General features: G+C 37.0%; 1 long non-coding RNA gene across 1 annotated transcript; it reads right to left on the reverse strand.

Annotated features, from left to right (window-relative positions):
* Window positions 1-638: 638 nt before the first annotated feature.
* LOC120410483 lies at window positions 639-11,753 on the reverse strand. The gene is made up of 4 exons (XR_005602684.1): window positions 10,933-11,753; window positions 10,572-10,634; window positions 4,809-4,907; window positions 639-826 (listed from the first exon to the last, which is right to left on the reverse strand). It is a non-coding gene; the product is annotated as an uncharacterized LOC120410483 (long non-coding RNA).
* Between the last annotated feature and the right edge of the window lie 1,549 nt (window positions 11,754-13,302).

The raw sequence follows: 13,302 nt of genomic DNA on the forward strand, positions 1-13,302 counted from the left end.
TACTTTTGTAGCTTCTGTTTCAAAGCAAAAGCACAGAGTTGGTGTTAATTCTTCACAGAATCACAAGTAAATGTTGCCTGTGGTGTGGTTTTTCTGCTTCCCCTTCTTTAGAACCACAGCATTCTACTGAATTTACATAATATATGTGTATATTCATATTTCTGCATGTGTTGGCTTCATTTATGCAAAATAAACAACTGAAAATATACTGGTTTCTATTTCACATTACGTGGCATAAGCTGCAAGCCCTAAAAAACTTTTTATGTGCATCAGGACAAAGGCAAATCTTGGCACAAGGTTCATGTGGTGACTCCAATGAGAATCTGTGGGTTTAAAAACCCCAAAGTCTTTTCTTCAGTCAATGCATTTGGGGTGATAATTAGAAAATGAAGGAAAGAAGAGGATTTATTGGGATTTCCACCAGCCCATGTCAGTGTGTGCACTGACACACTCTCAATAATTCAAACTGAAGTTTAACCCTCTGATGTGTGGTGACAATTGGAATTTCCTGGGCCAGCGAGGAGGTGAGTTATGGAAGAGGTGTGTGTGTAAAAGGGCTGTCAGTCTTTTCACCCCAGGCATAGGAATACCCAGCATTTATTTTCACAGAAATCAGGCAGGAGCAATTGTGTGGCCTGTGGGCATCACTTTTCCCACTCCAACAGACTCTGCATTTTTGGGCACTTCCCTGAGATCAGTGTTTTTCACCTGCCCTTTAGCAGAACAGCTGCATCAACATTCCCTCCATCCCTGCAGCTCCACCTTCAGGAGTGTGAAAAAACCATTCCCACCAGAGCAGTCTCTGCAGGTCCTGAATGAGGCAGAACTGAAAGAGAGCAGAATGGATTGTCTAACAAAAAACCAACATTTTGAAAAAATATATCCTTCATATAGTTCTGCTAATACCAGAGGAGAAACGTTACAGGTGTGACTTAAAGTGCTCAGAAGAAGCGACGTGAGAGCTGTTTCTATTCAGTTTCTACTCAGAGCAGTGTGAGCATTGAACATTTCTGTATTTTTTTTATCATCATTCCACACCATCTGTATCCACCTCCGTGAGGACTGTGCATAGTGAAAGGCTTTGCTCACTTCCCACACAGTGGAATGGCCTCCTTGCTATTTAATGCAGAGGGAGAATCCTTAGGGATTGAATTTCCCATCATCTCCCATCATCTAATGCGTGTTCTGATCCCAGTTTCCTGACTGAGCCAGGCAGGAGTAGCTCACGATGGAAAACCTCAGTCCCACTACCAAGGACAACAGCAGATCCAATATCCACACACCTCCCTGGGCTCCCAGGAGTGCAGAGTGATTCACAGATAAGGACAAATAAATCACTCCAAACAGCGTCTAATGGTCATAAAGATTTAATAAATAAAGATAAGCCACCAGTTAAATAATTGTAGTCATCAATATTTTGCACATAAGGACAAATCCTTAATTCCTTCATTCCCTTTCCCCTCCTAGATGTGTGGCTGCTGTTTCATTTGCATTAAGATTTGCAAAATACCACAAAAAGAGCATTTTAAAATAGCATTTAAAGCTATTTTTCTTAGGCAAAAGAGATTCCAGGAACAAGTCAAAGTGATCCTTTTCCTTCCTGCATTTCAGGAGCTGTCCAAGGCTCACGGTGCTTTAATCGACCCAAGTTCAGATGATTCAAACTCTGAAGCAATCCATGAGCACTAAAGACCCCAAGCCCAGGCACCTGTGTTAAATATTCCTTTAAAGACTTGATTTTAGGGCACTCATGTCTAAATATTGGCTTTAGTTCCAATCTAAACCATCTCACCTGGGCTTTTAAAGGTGATTTAGGAGGTGAATTATGGTTTTAAAAAGGCTGGTGCAAAAGTTTAACTAATTAATCAATTGGGGTTTTTTTTTATAGCAGGTTACTTGTGCAGTCTGTTGCCTGCAAATGATTTTAAGGATTTAAAGCCATGTAAATTGTGTAAATCACGCAATTTAAGGAATCACAGCAATAAATGTGCTGAATCTCCCCTTTCAGTGGATGTGGTTGTTCAGATTTTGGAGTGAGGAAAATTGCCACAAAATCAAGTTCAAATTTCCCCCTCTGGGTTCACCAACCCAGAATAAATCAGAAAATCAGAGAATCATCAAGGCAGGAAAAGAATTCCAAAATCATCAGGTCCAACCTTCAACCACATGGCCACTGAACCCTTTTTGTCTTAAATCCACTCATTATCACAATTTTTGAAATTCATGCCACATCTCCTGAAGCTTCTTAAATGGGAGTCCAGTGAAGAAAAAAAATAGAGGTTAATTCAGGGATCAGCATTTCAATAATGTAAAACTGAATTTAATTTGTTAAACTTTATTAACATATGCCATTATGCCTTGGATTTCACACTTAATATGTTTTCAACGTGGTTAATTTAAGAAAAATAATTAAAGTCAACTGAATAACCTTAATAGCTGGTAGTTGTAGAACTGAATTCGTTTTCTCTATTGCAAATTGAAATATAAAGCCCATCTGTTTTCCTCTGAAGAAATTCCTGAAATTACAGGGTTTTTTAGTCAATTTTTCTCTGTAATTAAAAATTTAATTGACTTTTGTCCATTAAAAAAATTAATTTTAATAGCAAATAATTTTTAGTAGTAAATAATTTTAACAGTAAGATTACTAATATCAAAAAACAAAACCAAACACCCACCAACAGGAAGGAAAACTGAACACGGATAATTCTTTCAGATGTAATTGTAAAATTAATATGAATATAAATTAATACCATTGAATTCCACCAAAGAAGTGGCTGCACAGATTTTTATCAGCTTGGAAACCCACGTTTTCCATGCCTGGCCTTTCCGAATTTGCTCTTAATAAGATGCTGGAACTTCTGCATAAATTAACCATGGAAACAGTGGAAACAGCTCTGGCTTATGGCACATTCTTTAGAAAATATAAATAAATATATAATATCATGTGTGTGTATTTGTGAGTCGATATCTGAGACCCTGCCTGGAGAAGTCATAGATAATTTATCTCACAACACCCAAATACAGCAGATATCTCAGATTTTCCATTCCTTTCTACTTAATGCCAGAGTAAATTAGAACTTTGAGTCCCCACATCCCCAGAGCTCAATTAAAGCTGATGTTTGAGACGCAGATACTGAAATCAGTTTGTTCGTGCAACATTCCAGCCCATTTTCCAAATCAAGCAGAAGGCAATTTATCCCAGGCTCTGTGCTCTGCATAACAAACTTCTCCTCTTTGTTTAACAACCTTGTCTTGAAAACAGCTGGGTCTGGGGTGGATTTGCACCATATCAGGGACAAGAGGGCCCAGAAAGTCACATTCTGTTAATGCTCCGAGTAGGCTTTTATTGCTCAGTCTATCTCCTGTCTTCACACTATATAAGGATTTCATCTAGTTTGTTTATTTGTATATTTTTTAATGGTTTTCTTATTGATTTATTGATTTGGTCTATTTTATATATTTATTTATTTATTATTATTATTTATTTTCTATTATTTGAAACTACTGCACTCAAAAATCCACAGCTTTCTTTAAATGGGTTGTGTTTAGAACACTGGAACTATAAATTCCTTCTCTAAATACAAACCCAGCACCTTTATTTTTTCCTCTTTTTTTTTTTCCCCTCTCTCAATATCCTTGTTGCTGGTAATCAAATCTATGTTCCAGCAGATTCCTGTGGGAATCCCTCTGCCACCTTCCTGGGAGTTAATCAGCATCTCCATTGCCTGTGAAATGTTCCCCAGCATGAGCATGAGGGGATGATCAATAACTGATCAACTCAGTCAACATCTGGGGACACCTGGCAGGATGGGAGGTGGTGCCTGATGAGAACCCAACCTGGTGTCCCCAGGCAGTGGCAGGGATTTGACAGTAATTAAGGCACTGCTTTTACTCAGACAGAGCTCTCAAATAACCCTGGTTTCTATTTGTGCTAATAAACTTCCAGTTTCATATTTCACACAAACTTTCACGTTCATATAAATACCACTGACTTGAAAAACACCGTTGATCAGCCCCATCTAAACAAAACAAAGTCACATTTTCTCCTGAAGGAGCTGCTGACAGTTTCACCATTTCTAAAGATGCTCATCTTAATCCAGAAACATTCCTTTTGCCTTTCACCAATTTGGACAGTCAATGCTTTTCAATAATAAATATAAATTGCATTCCTTTTGCAGTGTTATTAATGAAAATTATATTCAAAAAATACTCCCAGAAGAAGCAAAATTGAACTTTCCAAGTCTACCATTCTAGCAGTGTGTTAAGTAAGTATCTGTTTTCAATCTATGACTCTCTTGGATCGTTGCAGGGCAAGATTTGTGAAACAAGAGCTCTGTGGTCCACAAAATTTGTTGCAAGAATGCAGGTGTGTCTTTGTGAAAGTCTTATTGTCAGCCCAGGGATCTCATCAGAGAAATATAATTATTTTACACTGAAAAAAAATCCCAGCTAAAAATATGAGGCAATAAATTAAATGATATTTAGACTTAGTAAGAAAATTTTCTCCTGTCCTAGAGGGGTAAAAAGAAATACTAACTATAATTCAGAATTTAAAACCTATTAAAAGGAAAATTTTAACCAACTGGGTCACTGCAATTTAATCTGAGTTTCAAGAAGACGAAAATACATTTAAGCTTTAAAAGACTGTTTTGGTACAATTAATTCAATTAGACATGAGAACAGGTGCAATAATTTATGAGAATATTAGTATGAATAAGGGTAATCCACTTTAAAAAACAATCATTTTTACGATTGGAAATACAGTTTTAAATAGGTGTAGATTTTCAAAGAAAACCAGGTTTACTTACTTTTAAAAAATCTGAATCAATTTCAGAGTAAACCAGCACGAGTTTCTGGATTTATTCCATGTTTCTGCACAGTCATTGAAGAAAAAAAGCTGGAAATAACTCAAAAAACATAAGAAATAATATTACTACTTCACTAGTGATAAAGACATGGATTAACCAGACAAAATCTGTAGAATTTTTGTTACACCTTTGCAGAAATCCTGACAGTTAACTGAGAAAACTTAATTATCACCGTACTTATCAAAGGAGTTTCGTGTGCAGTGTCATCTTCCTGTGAAGGATGGTTTTTATCTCGTTATTACTGCAACAAATGCTTACAATATTCAATAAAATGTGCTTGGTATTTTGTCTCCTTTTGGAGGCTGGGGTTATTTTCTCTACTCAGAGTCGAGAGCTCTGCAAAGCAAAGGGTCACTGACACATCCTCGGGTGGGAGAGCCCTGGACACATCCCAGGCTTTCCAGGAAAACCAACCCAGAGCAGCCTCTCTGAGGTTATCTGAACTGTTATGCTGGGTTATCTCCACCCCACTGGCCTCTTGGGGTTTATTCCTATCAGACATGGACAATAAGTGACTCTAAAGCCTCACTCTAAACCAATGATTTCAATCATATCAGATAAATTGTTGTTTTCTCCTCCAAGTGCTCCTGCATGAGTTGATATACAGGTAAAGCTTGTGGCTCAATCTGATTTATTTTAAATTATCGGGTGATCTAGAAACTGAACTAAATATTTACGAGCTGCCAGTGACAAATGAGAGAGGTAATTCATTTAATAACAGCAGTGAGTATCAGATTTTTGCTGTATTTCTGCAGCAGAGCAGTGAAACACTCACTGGGACTGCAAATTTTGGTGTCACAGGGTACAAACAGTGGCTCAAAGAGGTCCAAATATGGGCCAGAACAGAATGAAACTCAACGTGGGCCTATCACACATCTATTTCATTTTAAAAAATCTGAATTTGTGGTTTCAACTCCGAGTTGAAATTAAAAAAAAAAAAAAAAAAAACAAATAAAACCCAGCTAAGTTTCTACAAAGAGGAAGTTCTGGAGCATCACCTGTCTTGGAAAAAAAATAATTATATATAAGAAATTTAACTGAGCCTAGAAGGAATTGATAACTTGTAGCTGGAACTGAGAGATAAAAGATTTAAAAGACACAATGTTTGAGGAAAAAAGTGGGCTGGAGAGTTTCTGTCTCAGTGGAGTCAGATACAATGTTCCACCAGAGAAACCCCACACAGGAACTTTGTTTTAATGAGAGGATTTCTCCGTTCACTCCAGTAAAAGGTTTAAATATAATCATTTTATGACTTTATCACTTACAGATTCCATTAATAAAAGAATGAAACAGAACTTACAAACTTGCTGAATTATGAGTTGTGTTTGACAGGGAAGAATTTGTGTTCAAACCTTGGTTTCCAGTGGAATGATCCCATTACTAAAATGAGCTTTATTCAATATACTTCCTTTATGTTGAAAATGACTTAACTTTTAATTGAAATGTATAGAAATATATCTGAAAAAAATATGATTATCATATATATTAACTTCTTAATTAGTCCTTCATAATGAATGTAGAGAAAGCATAAAATTTCAATAGCATGGATGTTACCAGAGATAGTATTTTATTGGCATCAATGGAAAAGTCACGTGTTGAAATCCAGACACTTTCCCTGTCAGGAGATAAATAGCTTTTCATACCTCAGTGGTATTTAAACCTACAAAAACATCTCCTTATCAGCTAGTTGTGAAAGAGCAGGTTAACTCCAGCTTTTCTGCCACTCAGACAAAAGACAATTATTCTTATTTTTGTTGCCTTTGTAATGTTTTTGCTGTAGTATGAAGTATTGAAGTATTGAATTTTACTGCTGTTTGTAACCCTCTCTCATCCCTTTGCTCTAACAACTGTTTGAACACTCATTTAAATGGAATTTTGGGGATCAACACCAACAGGAAAGTGCAGCAATGCATCCAAAAAACAGCACCAAACTCTAGACACACAGGGCCAGGAGCAGCTTCACATTCTAGAAAGCAAAAACGTCACATGAGAGCTCATCACATGAAAACCAAGTTTTCCACATTTACTCAGGACATTATTGTTTGGTTCATACAAATGATTATTTGTACAGGCACAGTGAGCAACTCTCCAGGGTGACTGCCTGGAGCTGAGAAGGAAACAAGATTTGTTTGACAACTGAGCCCCTTTTCAAGAGTGGCCAAGGAAAAGGTTCAGGGAAAAACACAAGTCTCTCATAGCACAGAACTGTACTCAGAGAGACACAGCTGTGGAGAACACAGGAGGAAGCTCTGCTGACCTTCAGGAGTTACCTGGTTCCTGAAGCACTTCCACCACGTGGGTTGTAGTGGTCAGGACTGCAGAACCAGAGGAATCCCAAAAAATCCCTGTTCTCTGTTCCTCATCAATCCTGTCCTTGCCTAGAGATTAAAAACCCAGCCTGCAGCTTTAGGGTATTGAATATCCAGCATGGATATTTCTGAGGAGACAAAATTTCTCCTGTGCAGGACATGCACTCCCCACCATGCTGCCCAACCACCTACTGGTTGTTGTCATTTACTTATTTTTCCTTTCTATTAGAAGTATTTGGGCAGAATATTTGGTTTAGAATAAAAAAAATCCCCAAATGTGGAAAAGTTATCACTGGGTTCTGTCCTGTTTCATGGCCTGAATTAATCAGGAAATCAAAACCAGATGAGACCTCATTAACATTTTTGCAGTTTTGATAAAACCTCACTGATTTATTCATTCTGCATTGTGATGTTGCTTTAAAAGCCTGTGAGACTGAGGTGGAGTCATTCCCACCATATGGGGTTTTTAAATTATTTATGTATCATTCTTATATCCATGGACTTGTTAGTAAAGGAATTAAATCCTCCTGTTCCAACAACCTTTAGTAGTTGTTACATCTACAAGTCATTTGTAGAAACCTGGACTAGCTTGCTACAGAATCAATGCAATAAAATGCCTTCTGAAATTAAATATTCTCTAATTCTCCAGTCTAGTTGCACATTTTAATTATGACTCTAATGAATTGTAAACGTGACATCAGAATTCTCGTCTGACACCAAGAATTTGGATTTAATTAAAAAAAAATAGAATTATTCTAAGCAGATGTGTTTAATGATCACGGTGCTATTAAAATATGCACTCAAGCTTGCAGAAAGTACATAATCTCAGGGTATATTTACACAATGTTCTCCTTGTTTCACTGGAAACTGTGCTGGTTTCTGACACTGAACTAGAAACGTGCCTCGGACATCTTTAGGCAGGTTTTAGATTGGCCAAAAAAAGGCAAATTTAGTTGAAACAGGAGATTTTACAGGTCCTACTCATATTGCAGGCAAGGAGAATTTGGTATAATTTAATCAGGCTTTGGGTTTTCTTTCTTCTCCTCAGCTCTTGGCCTGGACAAGAACAGCGTTTTCAAATATTTGCGTTAAAAATGCTGCGGCTGCTCCGGACATGGGAGGGAGGGATCAAACAGAAACACCTCCGTGAACAAAAGGTGGATTTTCCCACAAGTTCTACAGAGACTGCACCTAATCTCTGGCAGGGCCAACCACAGTTCTGTCCCTGCTTTCCCTTTGAATTCCTTGGGAATGGGCCTCTCTGAACAGCCCAGAGTTCCTTGAAGGATGAAGAGCAGAATCTTCAGTGCAGGTGGTCATTGCAGGAGAGAAAAGCTGATTAAGGCACAGAGTCATCAGCCTCAGCCAGCCTGCAGGACAAAATACATTGTGTTGCAGGAGGGCTTTGAAAAATCCTTTCTGTTTAGAATAAATGCTTGAGAGTGTGAAAAATGCTGGTCAAATCTCTGAAGATCTGACTTAGGTGGAACTGAAATCACTTCTCTTCATGGGAAATAACTCACAGTCACCTAAGTTTTGGTAATTTTTACTGTATCCAACCAAATATAGGAGGTTTTAAGAAAATCCCACCTCCTCTGGCCATGCACATTGCCTTTGCTTCTCTCTTTCTTCATCAAAAATATCTGTACACCCAAAGGTACAGACATAATGGATCTGAGCAATGACCTTGAGAACAGAACCATTAGAGATGCACAAATTGAGCAATGTTTTTAATATCCCGAGAACTGTGATGGGTAAAGTAAAAATAAATTAAAGTTTAGAGTTTATGCTTATTTGGGGGGAAAAGAAGAGAGAATTCTCATAAGTGGCTAGAGACAAAAATAAATGATGTTTAGAGTTAATGCTTATTTTGGGGAGGGGGTGGAAATTGACTAGAGACATATCAATTACTTATTTCCAAAAATTACAAGAGGGAGCTCATTTTGAGAAAAGAGTAAAATTTGTTCACAATTCCAAAGTATTATTCAAAAACTTTAAGCCCCGTGAAGTAAAAATTGATTTTTGTGGGGTCACTGGATTGTGTGCAAGTCGGATTAAATCTATTCTGTAAGAGTTAACTGTATTTATAATAAAGCCATTTAAAAGTATCTGCCATGAAATTCCTGTGCCCTTCAGTTCTTTCCTTCAGACAAGGGAAGGGGTTGCTCATTTTGCAGAGCTGCTGGGTGCCTGAGAGCGGGAAGATGCCTTCACCAGCGCAATTAGCTTAATTACCACACATGTATAATGACTCGTTAAGAGATGAACGGGAGCTTAAAAGGAAAGGAGCAGAGTTTGTGGTACAGCTGGAACAACTTCCTTCAAAGAAAACAATTTGGGTGGGCAGCACTGTCTGATACAGAAGGAAAAGTCATTTGGACTCTTTACCATTGCTGTAGACACTGCACATAAAAAAGGTCATTTTTTAAAGAGACAAACCACATCCTTGAGCCATAATTTTTCTCGATTCCCCCTGCTCAGCCTGTGAAATGCAAGTAATTAAATTCCTATTGTTCTGCAGCCCGGAACCCACAATGAATTATGCTCTCAGAGGGTTTATTTTTCATTTGGGTTACTTTGCATCGCTGTAACTGGCAGGAAATTTCTGTGAGTATCTCCCTAGCCCAGGACAGTGGCTCTTCTTTTAATAATGCACACGATGGTTCTGTAAGAAAATGTTCTCTTTAGCACAGGAAGTGTTGTGGCATTTCCCATTTTGAGTCACAGGAAGGTCCCTTTGTCTGAGTCTATTAGATTCCTCATTTAACAAAAGCTTCCAGCTCAAGCTTGAGAGAAAGAAATCAAATCAGACAAGATGACAAGACTGTAAATTAAACTCACAGATTGAACAGAAAACTAAAATTGGGGTTGGGGAAGGAATTTGATTTTAATAAAATAACTTTAGATGTTAAAATTGTCAATAAATTCCTCGTCCTTCTGCAAGGACCATCTTCCAAACTGGAAGGTTCAGTAAAATCAGTCTTTCCACTACTTTGTTCCCTTCCCAGAGTCAGTGAAAACAGGTGCAAGAACTGAGAGCATTACTTAAACAATTTATATAGATTGGATGAAAAATGTAAATGACTGACAAAATTTTAAAATCCTATTTTATTCCTAACTTATTAAGCCTGTTCTAAACTTTTCAAATTTTTCAAAGGAAATGGAATAAATTTAAAAAAAATAAATAAACCAAAGAAAAATTTTAAAAACCCAAAGAAAAATTTACTTTAAAAGAGAAAAGGTATTTTTCCATGCTTTCAACTGCACTTTTATGGGAAAATTAAAAATGTGATAGTAACAAGAAGATAGAAGTCTTTAGTTTAGAAGAAAATGTAAGATTTTTAGGCAAAAGCCCATTTGAAATGGCAGCCACATTGGTTGGATATTTTCTTACCTTGTGAATTTGATGAGTTGGCTTTTCAGTTTGTATTGCAGAACTTGGATGTTCATTTACAACCTGTTTGTGAAAAGAAAAATTAAATAAAGGCATCCTTTTATGAAGCTATTTGGATCAGTCAAAAGCCTCAATGAAACAAAACAGTAAGCTGATTTTTGGGGTTTTTTCTGGAACTCTTAATTAAATATTATAAGCCCAGATATAAATATTAAAGGGAGCACTGTCCACACAGTGTGATCCATTCAAATACACTGAATTTCATGCCCTGGTTTCTATATTTTTCTTCTCTCCAGGACTAAGAGGTCATTATTGTATCATTAACATGAAGTGTTTTAATGAGAAATTAAGTCATAAATACCTTTAAAACCTGGACTTCAAAATCATCCAGATGCTTTTCAAGTACAACTCTCCAGCTGCATTTAAGAAATGGTTTTCACTCCATTCCCATTCAACTTCTCTGTTTCCTCTTTATAATGGATTGGAATAATATCCATTTCAGATCTGTCACGTACCTCTATAAAAAGTCAGATTTGATCTCCAGCTCAGGCTTTGGAGATGGTTCCCTTTCTCTGCTGGTTATTTTATCTGACTGTTTCAGCAATGCAGAGCTCAGATTGTGGCAGCCAGGGTGATAAAGTCCTGGGAACTGGGAATTGTCAGGCTGATTTCTGAAAAAACATCTGATCAACTCACCATTTCCTCTGCATGTGTTCAAAATAATGGCTCAGAGATTGCCATAAATATTATCAGGACTCAGACAGAAAAGTGAAGCAATGTCACATAAACTCTGTAGAAAAGCACCACCAGTAAAAGGCATTAATTCAAGAATCTGCGCTCTCTGACTGTAAATCATAGAAATATTCCCTACAATGTATAGAACGTGGGAATAAGACTAATTTTCTCTTGATTTTAATATAAACTCTAAGATCTGCAAAAAATAAAATAAAGATTAAGTAACAAAATTATTTCCATTCCTTCTTCCTGTGACAGCTTGGAATATCCCTCTGGGGTCCCAAAAAAATTGACCTTGGAGAACACAATCCCGAGAGGTTTTGTCCAGCTGAAAGGGGAAGGGGAAAATCCCCGTTTCTGTAGGTTATGGATGCTGGAAAGCAGCAAAATGCATCCCTGGAGTGGCAAGAAGCTCCAGGTCCTCCTGGGGCCACTTTTGTCCCCAGACAGAGCTGAATAACCCCAGTAATTCCCCTAAATCATCATGGGAACAGCTGAGAGCAAAGAGGGCCCCTTTGCCATTTTTTGCTCTTAGAGAAAAATGACTTTGATCCCTCCCTAATTAAAGAGCACAGGGCACTTCTGGGGCGAGTCCTGGGCTGGTGGAAGATAACTGCAGACCTGTTCTCTGGGCATGCAGAATAATGGAACTCTGCTGGCATTTATTTAAAGCAGTGATGAACTCTTTGATCTCTTTAATCACATAATCCAGAGAAAATCATTCTTGACCACTCCAAGAAAAAGTTCCAAATGATTCGTACTCGACTGCAGAAGATTTGTTTTAACCTGATTTGCCCTAAAGACACTCTGCTTTCAGCTTGGGAAGGTTTTTTAAACCAAAAAAAAAAAAAAGGTTAAATTCATTTTCATTCTAATTTGTTCCATTTCTTTTTCATTAGCTGCTTGCTTGCTTTTTATCATATTAGAAGTGACTTAAACTGAGCTTTAGCTGGAAAATTAAAACTATTGGGATCAGCTCTTTCAACTGGACTTAAAGTAAATTATGCTCCTCTAATTTTTATATATAAATTTTTTTTTTAAATTTTTTTAAATGCAGTCTCTGATACACCAGAGGATTTAAAGGAACAGATTTGAAATTATAATTATAAACTGAGGCTTTACAAGTGGAGACCACCAACCCAGCAGTAGGGTTTGGATGGAAAGTGTATTTGAGGAAGCAGAGTCCCCAGCCTTGCTCCTAACAGAGCAGAATATCACAAATATAATATCTGTAAGGAGCATCTGTGGCAGTGGCTGAGCCTTGCTTAAAATTTATAAAAATAATTTTGCTTGCTTGTTTGTTTTCTCATTTGTGTCTTTTTTATCAAGTTTCCAGAGGAAGAAATTTTAATTGTTGTTAGGAGACATTTCTTCAATATCTGATTCAATCTCCAGCTCATTTCACTCCCACCCAAGGTTTTAGGAATACAAAATTTAAATTACTGTATTTCTTTCATGAGTATAAAAGTTTCATAGCTCATAAGCGTCACAAGAGTCTTCAAAATTTGAGAGTTATTAAGGTCAGTCATGAGAAAAAAAAAAAAATAGAACCACTTTTTCCTGGTGAAATATTAAATTTATTTCATGAGAAATATTTTTTATTTATTACCACCCCAAGAAGAGCTGGCAGCTAATAAAGCACTGAGGAGCTCTTTGTCTCTCCATCTTCCCATGTTGGAACTAAAACTGTTGCTGGAGGGGTTTTATGCATTCAATAGAAAAGCTTGGAAGTTGCTTTAGAGAACATTGTTGATTTAAATGCCTAAAATATTTTACTTCTCATCTATTAAAACAAATTTGCTTTCCTTTCCTTTTTACTTTCTGTCTTTGCTTCTTTGTTTCTTCTCTGAGTTAAATGTATTTTCTGACATGTTCTAACCTTTAGGATTCCTTAGCTGTAAATAAGCATTTTACTTCAGAATATATTTATAACTTTCATCCTTAACGGAGTGATTACAGATTAGGGTTGATTCTTATATAATTGTCCAAAATACAG

The sequence above is a fragment of the Corvus cornix genome, chromosome 9, assembly GCF_000738735.6.
Source record: "Corvus cornix cornix isolate S_Up_H32 chromosome 9, ASM73873v5, whole genome shotgun sequence".
NCBI lineage: Eukaryota > Metazoa > Chordata > Aves > Passeriformes > Corvidae > Corvus > Corvus cornix.